Below are 12,974 nucleotides of genomic sequence, written 5' to 3'. Positions count from 1 at the left end.
AACATCCATTCGGGACACGTCATCCGTTCATCCATTTCTGGTCTCGTGTTTGTTCTTATCTTTTGCGTTCTGTCTTGTCTGCTCGGTAGACACACCACGTCCATGCAAATCCCCTTAGCCCCATCCATCCATCTCATCCTCGGTCGTCCCTTCAGGCTCACCCTATCCACCTTTGCATCCCACACTCCCTTGGCTCGTCTCTCCTCACTCAGAGAAAGTGAGTGGGTAATTTTGAGATATGTATTTGTGTGTGTGCGTGTGGTTTTGTATGTGTGTGTGGTTGTGTGCGTGCGTGTGTGTTTGTGTGTGTGTGTGTGTGTATGTGTGTGGTGTGCGTGCGTGCGTGTGTGTTGTGTGTGTGTGTGTGTATGTATGTATTTTATGTGCCCAAACCAATTTGGAATTCTCTCTCCTTTTTTGAGATGTATGTTTGTGTATGTGTGGTTGTGTAGTTGTGTATGTATGTATGTATGTATGTACGTATTTTATGTGCCTAAACCAATTTGGAATTCTTTCTTCTATCGTAGTAGACAGCTTTCTTCCTACCTTCGTTCTATGCCTCCCCTTCACATTCCTTTCTTACTTATTCTCGTTTCCTTTCACGTTTCTCAAACTCTTCGTCTAAATAACATTCAGTGTTTTTTTTTTTCTTCGTCTCCCCTTCCTTTTCGTTTCATAGCTCGGGTAAGGTTTGCTGTCCCAGTGAACGCATCGTGTACTGTTACTTGGGGTAGAACGAAACACAGCGGTGGGGTTTTGAGTTTAGTTCATAACAGCAGTGACAACAACAAACCCCGAACAACAACAACGACGGCAAACCCCGAACAACAACAACAACCACCAAACAACGATGACAACAACGACGGCAAACCCCGAACAACAACAACAACCACCAAACAACGACGGCAAACCCCGAGCAACAACAACAATAACAACAACAAAAAACGAACAACAACAACAGCAAACCCCGAACCACAACAATAACAGCAACAACAACAACAACTCCAGTCCGAGATGCGAGGGAATAAACTCCCAGATGCTCCAGGCTGCGTATCATCCTACTGATACCAATACTTGTCACCGTGGATCATCCTCACTGTATATCCACCCCAGAATGTGGAAAGAGAGATTAATCATTTGTTTTTTTAACTTCTGGTCGACAATTTTACATAATCCCGAAAACGTAATTTTCGAAATGAAAGAGAGAGAGAGAGAGAGAGAGAGAGAGAGAGAGAGAGAGAGAGAGAGAGAGAGAGAGAGAGAGAGAGGGGGGGGGAGAGAAAGAATTTCAGTACATTCAACATAACCTCCCCCCCCCAAAAAAAAAAGAAAAAAAAATATATATATATATATATATATATGACATTTACATGAAATATATAGGAAAAAGAATGAAATGGAAAAATGAAAAAGACTATACACGGCTGATTCGAAGCCGATTTTATATGAAAAAATATATCTCCGTTTTTCGACGATTTGATCATTTCGAAAAGAGAAAACGAGGAATTAAAGGAAATGGACGAATAAAAAAGAAAAAAGAGAATGGCAGGGGGTTGATGGCGAGAATAAGGGAAGGAAATTACACGAAAAATGAAAAGGGACGTAATTTGGTGAATTTTTAACTCTGTTCAATAAAATCAACTGGTGACAGTAAGAATAGATACCAAATAAAAGGAATCTTCATTGTTTTATGTGTGAGAATTTGAAATTGCATTTGGTACTCAAAAATATTATTGAGCGTAAGATTTTGAGAAACGAGAGAAAGGCAGTGTGAGTGATAACTTGATCATTGTTATCATTATTTATTTGTATATTATTGTTATTATTATTATTATTATTATTATTACTATTAGTTATTATTATTGTTATCATTATTGTTATTGTTATCATCATTATTATTATTATTATTATTATTATTATTATTATTATTATTGTTATTATTGTTTTATAAGTATTGCTTTATTATTATTATTATTATTATTTTATTATTATTATTATAATTATAATTACTATTATTATTATCATTATTATCATTATTTTCATTAATTATTATTATTGTTATTATCATTATTATCATTAATTATTATTATTGTTATTATCATTATTATTATTATCATTGTTGTTATTATTATTGTTTTATTATTATTGCTTTATTATTATTATCATTATTATTACTATTATTAGTAGTAGTATTATTATCATTACTATTATTATTATCATTATTATCATTATTATTATCATTATTAGTATTATTAGTATAAAAATTTAATCAAGTGGTAGAGAGTATCGAGGAGACAAGACTATGGTATCAGAATGCGCGGTGTACCCAGAGAGAGGGGAAGGAGAGAGGCACGAGTAGTGGGTAATTCAGCCATAACGTGTGTGTGTGTGTGTGTGTGTGTGTGCGTGCATGCTTATATATGTGTGCTTTTTGTGTATATATGAGTGTGTGTGTGTGTGTGTGTGCACGCGTATGTGTTTATGTGTATATGATTGTGTGCGTGTGTGTGTTTGTGTATATATGAGTGTGTGTGCTCGCGCGTATGTGTTTGTGTATATGAGTGAGTATGTGTGTGTATGTGTGTATTTGTGTGTGTGCGCGCATATATGTGTGTATGTGTATGTACATATGAGTGGGTGTTTGTATATGTATGTGTGTACGTGCTCTTGTAGGCTCAAAAACACTCATTCCCGATCAAGCGTTTCATGTTTAATCATAATGGACGAACGAGTTAATCGCCTTTGTTTTTAGAATAAAGTATTTTTTGCATAATAGATGAGCAGTGTATATATCTATTTATTTTTTTCTATTATTCAAAGACCATTCTGCTGTGCAGAGCTGTGGTATGGTCGCTTTGGCCCCGGCTCGTATGCACATAGGGTATATTGATTCCTAATCCTATATTCCTGTCTATCACTGGCATAGGCACTCGTAGCATACTGGGTAAAGGTGACGGCTTGTGCTCTGGCCGAGCTCCTCTCTCTCTCTCATTCTCTCTCTCTCTCTCTCTCTCTCTCTCTCTCTCTCTCTCTCTCTCTTTTTTTTTGCAAAGTTTTTGAAAATGGTCCGAAATGGTCCAAAGATTCTTTTCGCCTTATCTAAGAGAGTTTTTCTTTCACCTTTCATTATTTTTTATCTCGTATTTTCTCCCTCGTGCCCGTTGTCTCTCGTCGTGGTCTTCATTTTTTTTTTTTTTTTTTTTTTTTTTTCATTGGCGTCCGAAAAGGTCTCTCCCTCTCGGCCGAATAAAATCGCCTGACGACAAAGACAACAAACATAATGGCCAACCACCTATGGACTCCGAAGTACTAGTCGACAGAGTCTGAGCTCTGATATCTTTATTGTATTCCTTTTATTGAATAAAATCCTCTGGCGACAGATATGGAAGACCTCACTCTCCTTCCCTCTCCCTTCCTTTCTCTCACCTTCTCCCTCCCCTCTCCTCCACTTCCCTCCCTTCTCCTCCCCTCCACTCTCTTCCCCTCCCATCCTCCTCTCCCTCCTTTCACCCTCCTCCTCTTCTACCCTTCCTTTTCCCCTCCCACTTCCCTTTCGTCCCTTCCCCTCTTCTTCCCTCCACTTTCCTCCCCTCTCCTCCCTTCACCGTTCCTCTCTTTTCCCCTTCCCCTCCCCTCCCCCTCCATGCTCCTTCCCTCCACTCCCCTTCACTCTCCCCCTACCCCTCCCATATCTTCTCTCTCCCCCTCCCCTCCCCCTCTCTTCCCTCCCCATCCTTGCCTCCCTTCCCTTCTTCCCTCCCTTCCTTTTACTCCCTTCATCCTCCCCCTCACTCTCCCATGTCTTCTCTCCCCACCCTCCGTCCTCCTCTCTTCCCCCCATCCATACCTCCCTTTCCCTCTCTTCCCTCCCCTACTTACATCCCCTCACCCTCTCTTCCCTCCCCTCCCCCTCTCTTCCCTCCCCATCCTTCTCTCTTCCCTCCCCATCCTTCTCTCTTCCCTCCCCATCCTTCTCTCCCTTCCCTCCCCATCCTTCTCTCCCTTCCCTCCCTCTTCCCTCCCCTCCCTACCTCCATTTCCCCTCCCTCCCCTCCTTACCTCCACTTCCCCTCCCTCCCCTCTACTCCCCTACCCCTCCCCCCTCCCCCCTCCCCCTCAATTTTTCACCGCAATTTCCAAAATGGCCTCCGACACGCCGCCCACCTGTCCAGAGCGGCCACCTGCTCCGGAGGGCCACTGTCTAACAAGGGCCACTTTATCACGCGGACGAACGCTTCCCTGTAACGGACACCTCGTTGGAACGGCCGCCCAACAAGAACGAGGCGGTTTCTGTACCCGAAACTAGTTGCCGAAACTGGATCTGGGATGGACTCTGCGGGTCATGACTGGGCTGGCGACCCCTTCATAGGAAAGTACGACACACACACACACACACACACACACACACACACACACACACACACACACACACACACACACACACATATATATATATATATATATATATATATATATATATATATATATTATGTGTGTGTGTGTGTGTGTGTGTGTGTGTGTGTGTGTGTGTGTGTGTGTGATTCACCATGATCTTGTATCACATGTTAGACTCGTGGTCGACAGTTATTTCCCTCCCGGAAGAGAGCTCAGAGCTCATATATGAATCTATAGGTAACGCTGTGACCTTACACGCACACTCACACCCAACTCCCCATTCACAAGAGTTGGAGTAACGACTTTCAGCGCAGCGATACTGAAATTATTTCAGCCCTGGGCGGGATTCGAACCCGGACCACCGTAGTGGCGGCCAGGAACTCTACCAGCTGAGTCATCGAGTCTGTGTGTGTGTGTGCGTGCGTGCGTGCGTGCGTGCGTGCGTGTACCCACTTGGACCCGCCGACGACGCCACGGGGCACCACGAGCGTAGCTACCCTCAGGAGGCATATGCCAACTGGTGGACGGGAAATTCTTCTCAATGATTTAAGCGAAGCTTGGGGCTGTACTTGAATATTAATGGAGGGTTGGGTCAAGTGAATCTAACCCGATTATCATATCCCAAACCTCCTTTTATCGGGTTTTCTGAATAGGATGAAGGTTTGTGTGTTATGTTGGTGTCTGGTGTTGTTGTACAGTCTTAGCCTTTTACATAAGCGGTTTAGAGCGTCACTCCTTGCGGCGGTGGTCGAGGTAACGGTTTTTTTTATTAGCAATGCCGCCAGCGAGTTGGACCAAGGGAATGAGATATTCAGCGTTACAAAGTCCTCTCTCTCTCTCTCTCTCTCTCTCTCTCTCTCTCTCTCTCTCTCTCTCTCTCTCTCTCTCTCTCTCTCTCTCTCTCTCTCTCTCTCTCTCTCTCTCTCTCTCTCTCTCTCTCTCTCTCTCTCTCTCTCCCCCACTCTATGCCTCTCTCTCTCTCTCTCTCTCTCTCTCTCTCTCTCTCTCTCTCTCTCTCTCTCTCTCTCTCTCTCTCTCTCTCTCTCGCTCTCTCTCTCTCTCTCTCTCTCTCTCTCTCTCTCTCTCTCTCTCTCTCTCTCTCTCGCTCTCTTTCTCTCTTTCCGCTCTTTCTTCAGCCACCTGCCAAAGCTGATCATTACCTTGCAGAAACCATCTGCCAGGCTCGCCCAGCTGGCTCAGCACCAGCTATTACGACCATCTTCTTATAGCAAACACTTGCTCATTGCGACCACTTTCTCATAGCGACCACATTCTTATTTCGACCACCTTCTCATAGCGACCACCTGCTCGTAGCGAAACCTCATGGCGACTACCTGCTCATAGAGACACCTTCTCATGGCGACCACCCTTCTCATTTCGACCACCTGCTCGCAGCGACCACCTTCTCATAGCGACCACCTTCTCATTTCGACCATCTTCTCATAGCGACGAACTGTTCGCAGTAACCACCTTCTCATAGCGTCCACCTTCTCATAGTGACCACCTCATTTCGACCACCTAATCACAGCGACCACCTTCTCGTAGTGACCACCTTCTCATTTCGACCACCTGCTCGGAGCGACCACCTTCTCATAGCGTCCACCTTCTCATAGCGACCACCTCATTTCGACCACCTACTCACAGCGACCACCTTTTCGTAGTGACCACCTCATTTCGACCACCTGCTCGGAGCGACCACCTTCTCATAGCGACCACCTCATTTCGACCACCTACTCGCAGCGACCTCCTTTTCGTAGTGACCACCTTCTCATTTCGACCACCTGCTCGGAGCGACCACCTTCTCATAGTGACCACCTTATTTCGACCACCTACTCGCAGCGACCACCTTCTCTCGTAGTGACCACCTTCTCATTTCGACCACCTGCTCGGAGCGACCACCTTCTTATAGCGTCCACCTTCTCATAGCGACCACCTCATTTCGACCACCTACTCACAGCGACCACCTTCTCGTAGTGACCATCTCATTTCGACCACCTGCTCGGAGCGACCACCTTCTCATAGCGTCCACCTTCTCGGTGCCACACCTGCTCGTAACGACCACCCCTTCCTGAGCGTCCAGTCGGGGGGGCGGGGGGGGGGGGCGGACGGACTTGTTCTGCGTCTCATATATCCAAAACCAATTCCAACATTCCGGGTTTTATCTTCGGTGTTCCGGCGTTCCGGCGTTCCGGGACATTTTCTCACCGCCCGCGGACGTTTTTCCACCCAATCGAGGGGTTGCTTGGTACCTGGATTGCGTTGTTATCTTTCGGTGTCTTTGTAATGGGAGAGATATTGCTGGAAAAATAATTAGTGTGGAGTAAACTTTTGCATACACACACGCACACACACACACACACACACACACAGACACACACACACACACACACACACACACACACACACACACACACACACACACACACACACACACACACACACACATACACACACGCACAAATGTGCGTGTGTGTGTATATGAATTTTGGGCACGCATATACTGGAACATATGTATATCATGATGTGTATTTATCAATTTTGCTTTTCTCTCCCTTCTCTCTCTCTTTCTCCTTCTCTCTCTCTCTTTCTCTCTCTCTATCTCTCTCTCTCTCTCTCTCTCTCTCTCTCTCTCTTTCTTGTTTAGATGGATCCGTTTGTCTTCTTGGCTTGATTGCTCCGTCACTGTTTGTCTTCAATAGTTCTGCTGTATACGGTTCGTGCACACACACACACACACACACACACACACACACACACACACACACACACACACACACACACACACACACACACACACACATTTCAGTATCGCTGCGCTTCTAGTCGTTACTCCAACTCTCGTGGGCGGGGAGTTGGGTGTGTGTGTGCGTGTAAGGTCACAGCATTACCCATAGACCGGTCATACGAGCTCTGAGCTCTCTTCCGGGAGGGAAATAGCTGTCGATCACGAGTCCAACACGTAATCCAAAGACCAAGGTGAATACACACACACACACACACACACGTACACACACACACACACACACACACACACACACACACACACACACACACACACACACACACACGTACACACACACACACACACACACACACGTACACATACACGCACATATTTTTTTAGTTCACGTATAACTTGATTCACTTGTAAGTACTACAGAAAACGTTGTACCCGTACGCTGCGACATTGTAGTAATCGCATTACTTGACGTCGTAAAGGAGTCGTGTCATTGTCGTAAATCTACGACATTCGTAGTGAAGGCAACTGTACACAGACACACACAGACTCCTTATGTGTGTGTATATATATATATATATATATATATATATATATATATATATATATATATATATGTGTGTGTGTGTGTGTGTGTCTGTGTGTGTGTGTGTCTGTGTGTGTGTGTGTGTGTGTGTGTGTGTGTGTGTGTGTGTGTGTGTGTGTGTGTGTGTTGTGTGTTTGAGTCAGTTATAGAATCCCCCCCCACTGATCAACTGTGGATTTTCCACCCTAACTAACATAGGCTAGGTGAGGTCAGGTCAGGTTAGGTTAGGTTAGGTTAGGTTAGGTTATGTATCACGAGCCAATAATGAACTGTAGAATGTCCACCACAGCAATACTCAATCATTCAATCTCCACCCCAAGCGTGCGTGTACGTATGAAATCTTACAATTTATCCAGACGGCTTTATTCAGCCCCCATTTACGTAGAAAATGGGTCAACCATTCCCCAGTATATCAGAAAATGGGATCACTTGTTAGATTGACAATACTAAAGCATCGTATCAATATGAAACCTCGTTAATAATTAAGTAAATAAACAAATGAATGAATAAATAACATACAAAAAATAAATTAATAGGTACATAAAAATAAGTTAATAGGATAAGTAATAAATAAATAAACAAAGAGTAGATCATGAAATTAATACATGAATAAATATATAAATCAGTAAAAGAAATAAATATTTTTGGATAAATGAAATTCTTGTTTTTTATTATTTTCCCCTATAACTATAGATTAAGGTTCTTGTGTATTATTATTACACCCATAAACCCCCATTTTCATGTCCGTTTTATGAGGATTTTCTCTCTCCCCTTCGTGGTCCGTCTCTATGCGTATGGGGCCCCGTCTCCCCCAATTCCACCTTTTATGAGATTTTTTACAGCCTCGCTGGGCTGCTTAACATATTTTGTTTTGTTTAGAGGCTGGTGGAGGTACGCCCGTGAGAGCAGGTTTTATGTGTGTACACACACACACACACACACACACACACACACACACACACACACACACACACACACACACACACACACACACATACATATATATATATATAAATTTATATATATACATATGTGTGTGTGTGTGTGTTTTACAGCCTCGGTGGGCTGCTTAACATATTTTGTTTTGTCTTGAGTCTGGTGGCGGTACGCTCTCAAGAGCAAGGATTTTATGTATATATATATATGTGTGTGTGTGTGTGTGTGTGTGTGTGTGTGTGTGTGCGCATGTGTGTGTAACTATTAGAATACGATCAGTAGTTTATATTACTTATTCCACCTCTCTCTCTCTCTCTCTCTCTCTCTCTCTCTCTCTCTCTCTCTCTCTCTCTCTCTCCCTCGCTCTTCTCTCTTCAACTTTCTTTTATTTGTCGTTTATCTTCTTCGTCCCTTTTATCCCATCCTGCCTTTTGTGCCTTTTCGGTTCATTACTCTTTTCTCTCTCTTCTCTTCTTTGCTCTTTACATCTCTTTTCTTTCTCGTCTCCTCTCCATGCAAGAGCTCTCTTCACTTCTCTTCATTTCTCCTTACTCTGCTCCGCAATATACTCCTCTCTTTTTCCCCGCTCTTTTTCTCCCCGCCTCTTTTTCCATGAGACAATTTTATTTTTTCTGTACTCTGCTCTTTACGTCTCTCTTTTTCTCTCTCTTTTGTCCTCCACGCAAGAATTTTCTCCATGTCTCTTCATTTCTCCTTCCTCTGCTCTCCAGCACATTTTTCTCTTTTTCTCCACTCGTTTTCTCCTCGCCTCTTTTCCGTAAGACCATTTTCTTCCTTTCTTCAGTCCTTCTCTTTTCGTTTATTTATTTTTTCAAATATTTATTCATATAATTATTTATTTGTGTACTTACATATTTACTTATTTACCTATTTATTTGTGTACGTACATATTTATTGATTTATCTATCTGCTTAGTTAATCATCTATTTGTTGATTTAATCATTCATGTATTCATCAATTTGTTTTTTATTTGTATAGTTTTTCACTTCCCTTTTTCTTGGTCATTCTACGTCTTATTTGGTCTCACCCTTCCTCGTCTCTCTCTCTCTCTCTTTCTCTCCACTCTCTCTCTCTCTCTCTCTCTCTCTCTCTCTCTCTCTCTCTCCACTCTCTCTCTCTCTCTCTCTCTCTCTCTCTCTCTCTCTCTCTCTCTCTCTCTCTCTCTCTCCTCCCGACTCTCCCCCCAGCCTCTCTCTCTCTCTCTCTCTCTCTCTCTCTCTCTCTCTCTCAACTCTCTCTCTCTCTCTCTCTCTCTCTCTCTCTCTCTCTCTCTCTCTCTCTCTCTCTCTCTCTCTCTCTCTCTCTCTCTCTCTCTCTCTCTCTCTCTCTCTCTCTCTCTCTCTCTCTCTCTCTCTCTCTCTCTCTCTTCTTTGTGTACCATCTTTCTTTCACTCTCCCCTCTCTCCCCCCCACTCTCCCCCAAGCCTCCATTCTCCCCTCTTTTCCTTGATCCTTGTTTTCTCTCTTCTCTCTTTTCTCCACTTGTATTTTTTACCCAAATTCCTCCCTCCCCCATTTCTCCACCATCCCCTTCACTTTTCCTTCCCCTTTTCTCTCGCTTTTCCCCATCTCTTCCCCCTTTCCCCACTCTCCTCTACCTCTTCCCTCTCCCCTCCTCTTCTCCTTGATCTCTTTCGTTTCTCCCCAGTTAAATTTTTCACCCGTGATCCCCCCCTTCCCCCCTCCCTCTCCCCCTCCCCCTCCCCTCCTCTCCATCTCTCCCTACACCTCTTCCTCCACTTCCCCCATCTACCTCCCCCTCTCCCTCCACCTCCCCTAGCTCTCTTCCCCCTCTCCCTCCACCTCCCCTAATCCCCGTTCCCCCTCTGCCTCCCCACTATATCTCCCTCCATCTCCCCCTCTAACTTCCCCTCTCCCTCTCTATCTCTACCTCTCCCTCCACCTCCCCTAACCCCCTTTCCCCCTCCCCTAACCCCCCTTCCCCCTCTGCCTCCACTCCATCACTCCGTCCACCTCCCCCTCTCCCTCTACCTCCCCCTCCACCTCCCCCCTCCCCCCTCCTAAGTCTGACAACTTCTTCGGTTTCTTTCCTCCCCAGAAGATCCGGGTTCTCCCGGATCCGGAACCCGAATCTATGTCTGGGCTCCCGGATCCGGAACAGCCTTGTCGCCGCCGCCTTTCCCCCTCCTCCCCCTCCCCCTCTACCCCTCCTCCTCCCCCTCTCCCCTCCTCCCCCCTCTTCACGACGCTTCCAGCCGCCTTGACGCCACGATATCAATTTGAACTCCTACCCCTTCACCCTTCCCCTTCCTCCTTCCCCTTCCTCCTTCCCCTTCCTCCTTCCCCTTCCCCCTCCCCCTTTCCCCTTCCCCTTTCCCCCTTTTCCCTTCCCCTTTTCTCCCTTCTTATCTTTCCCCCTTTCCCACTTCCCCTTTCCCCCTTTTCCCCTTCCCCCTTTTCCCTTTCCCCTTTTCCCCTTTTCCCTCTTCTCACCTTTCCCAATTCCTCAATATACATCTTCCCCGTCCCCTTTCCCACTTCCCCCTTCCTCCATTTCCCCTTTTCCCCTTTCCCCCTTCCCCCTTCCCCTTTTCTCCCTTGTCATCTTTCCCAATGCCTCTTTATCCATCTCCCCCTTTCCCTCATTTCCCCTTGTTCTCTTCATCTCTTCCTCCTTCCCCTTCCACCACTCCCTCTTCCTCTCTTCGTCTCCTTCCTCACCCCTTCTCCTTCTTCCGTTCACCTCCTTCGTCGTTCCTCCTTCCTTCTTTTCCCTTCTCCCCCCTTTCTCCCTCTCCCATTCCCCCCCTCCCCGCCGGCGACATCTCACAAAAGACATATTTAGATATTCAATGGCTGATATGCCCCTTTTGCCCGTGTCAGTTTGGTGTATAATTGGATGGTGTCGCCTTCCGTGTCATTGAGGGAGAGGAGACCATTTGGGAGTCATTGATGGAGATGAATGTTGGTGGAAGAGAAGGAGTTATGCGGGAATGGGGGAGATCAAGTGAGTGTTTTGGAGATTTTGAGAAAATAAGGGTAAATGTTGAAATGAATATTGGATCAGAAAAATTGAGTTCATGCTCTCTTAATCAGTGTTTAATTAAATGGTGGAATTTATCCCCACCACGAACACAACCACCACCATCACCACCTCCACCATCACCAACACCACCACCAACACAATCACCACCACCAACACAATCACCACCACCACCAACACAATCACCACCACCAACACAATCACCACCACCAACATCACCATCACTATCACGACCACCATCACCAACTCCATCACCACCAACACCACCATCATCACCTTAATCACTATCACGACCACCACCATCATCACCACCAGCACCATCGTTACGATCAACACCACGATATGGAGAAAAGGTCCCTTTCCTTGTTTATGTAGAATAAGTCTTGATCTTTTCACTAGGCATCACAAAGAACAGCTTTTATTTCTTGTCAAAATATTTTGAAAATTTCGAGAAGACGTTTACTTCCGTACAGAAAGTATGGGACACAAGAGAGAACAGGTGAAGAACTCTTGAAGATTTTTTTGGGGGGTGGGGTGGAAGTCGAGGGTAGTTTTCATAAACCGTGTCCATCAAATTAAATGTGGCGGGACGGGACCGTAGACTGTGTACCCGAGTGATCATGTCGCACGTGCTTGGGTTGAATTTAACGCTATAATGACTTTTTTCCATTTGTTTATTTGCCTGTCTGTCCGTCTGTATGTTAGTCTTTGTACTTGTCTGCGTGACTGCATTTCATCTCAGACTTTCTACTTGTCTGTATGTGTGTCTGTGGCTGTCAGTCCTTGTAATAACTGCAATTCACCATAGGGTTTCTATCTGTCTGTACGTCTGTCTGTTTGCTTACCCGTTTCTCTGTCTACCTGCCTTACAATATGTCACCTATTTCCTTTTTGTTCTGTTGTATATATTTTGGTTTCTGTATAAATTTCACACCTATCTATGCCTCATATTTACACATAAATATTACCACTCGTCCGTACATCCAGTCAGTATGAACATTGTAATACAATTTGTCTGTACAGATGTATGGCACTTACCATTTTAATAATTTTCAATTGTTCAGTTTTACCTCCGTAATCATCATACGACCAGTTCATGGACCAAAAGGTCTCCTGCCGTGTGTAGACGAGAAGATAGAAGGTTGGGAGGGTCGAGTCCCGATAGAGGTCAGCGTGTGACCACAGTGAGAGCTTACTCTATATGCGTATACTACATATATATATATATATATATATTATATATATATATATATATATAATATATATATATTATATATATATATATATATATAATA

Source organism: Oratosquilla oratoria, chromosome 24 (assembly GCF_046742065.1).
Source record: "Oratosquilla oratoria isolate Oo_2021 chromosome 24, ASM4674206v1, whole genome shotgun sequence".
NCBI lineage: Eukaryota > Metazoa > Arthropoda > Malacostraca > Stomatopoda > Squillidae > Oratosquilla > Oratosquilla oratoria.
This window is presented reverse-complemented; position numbering follows the sequence as displayed.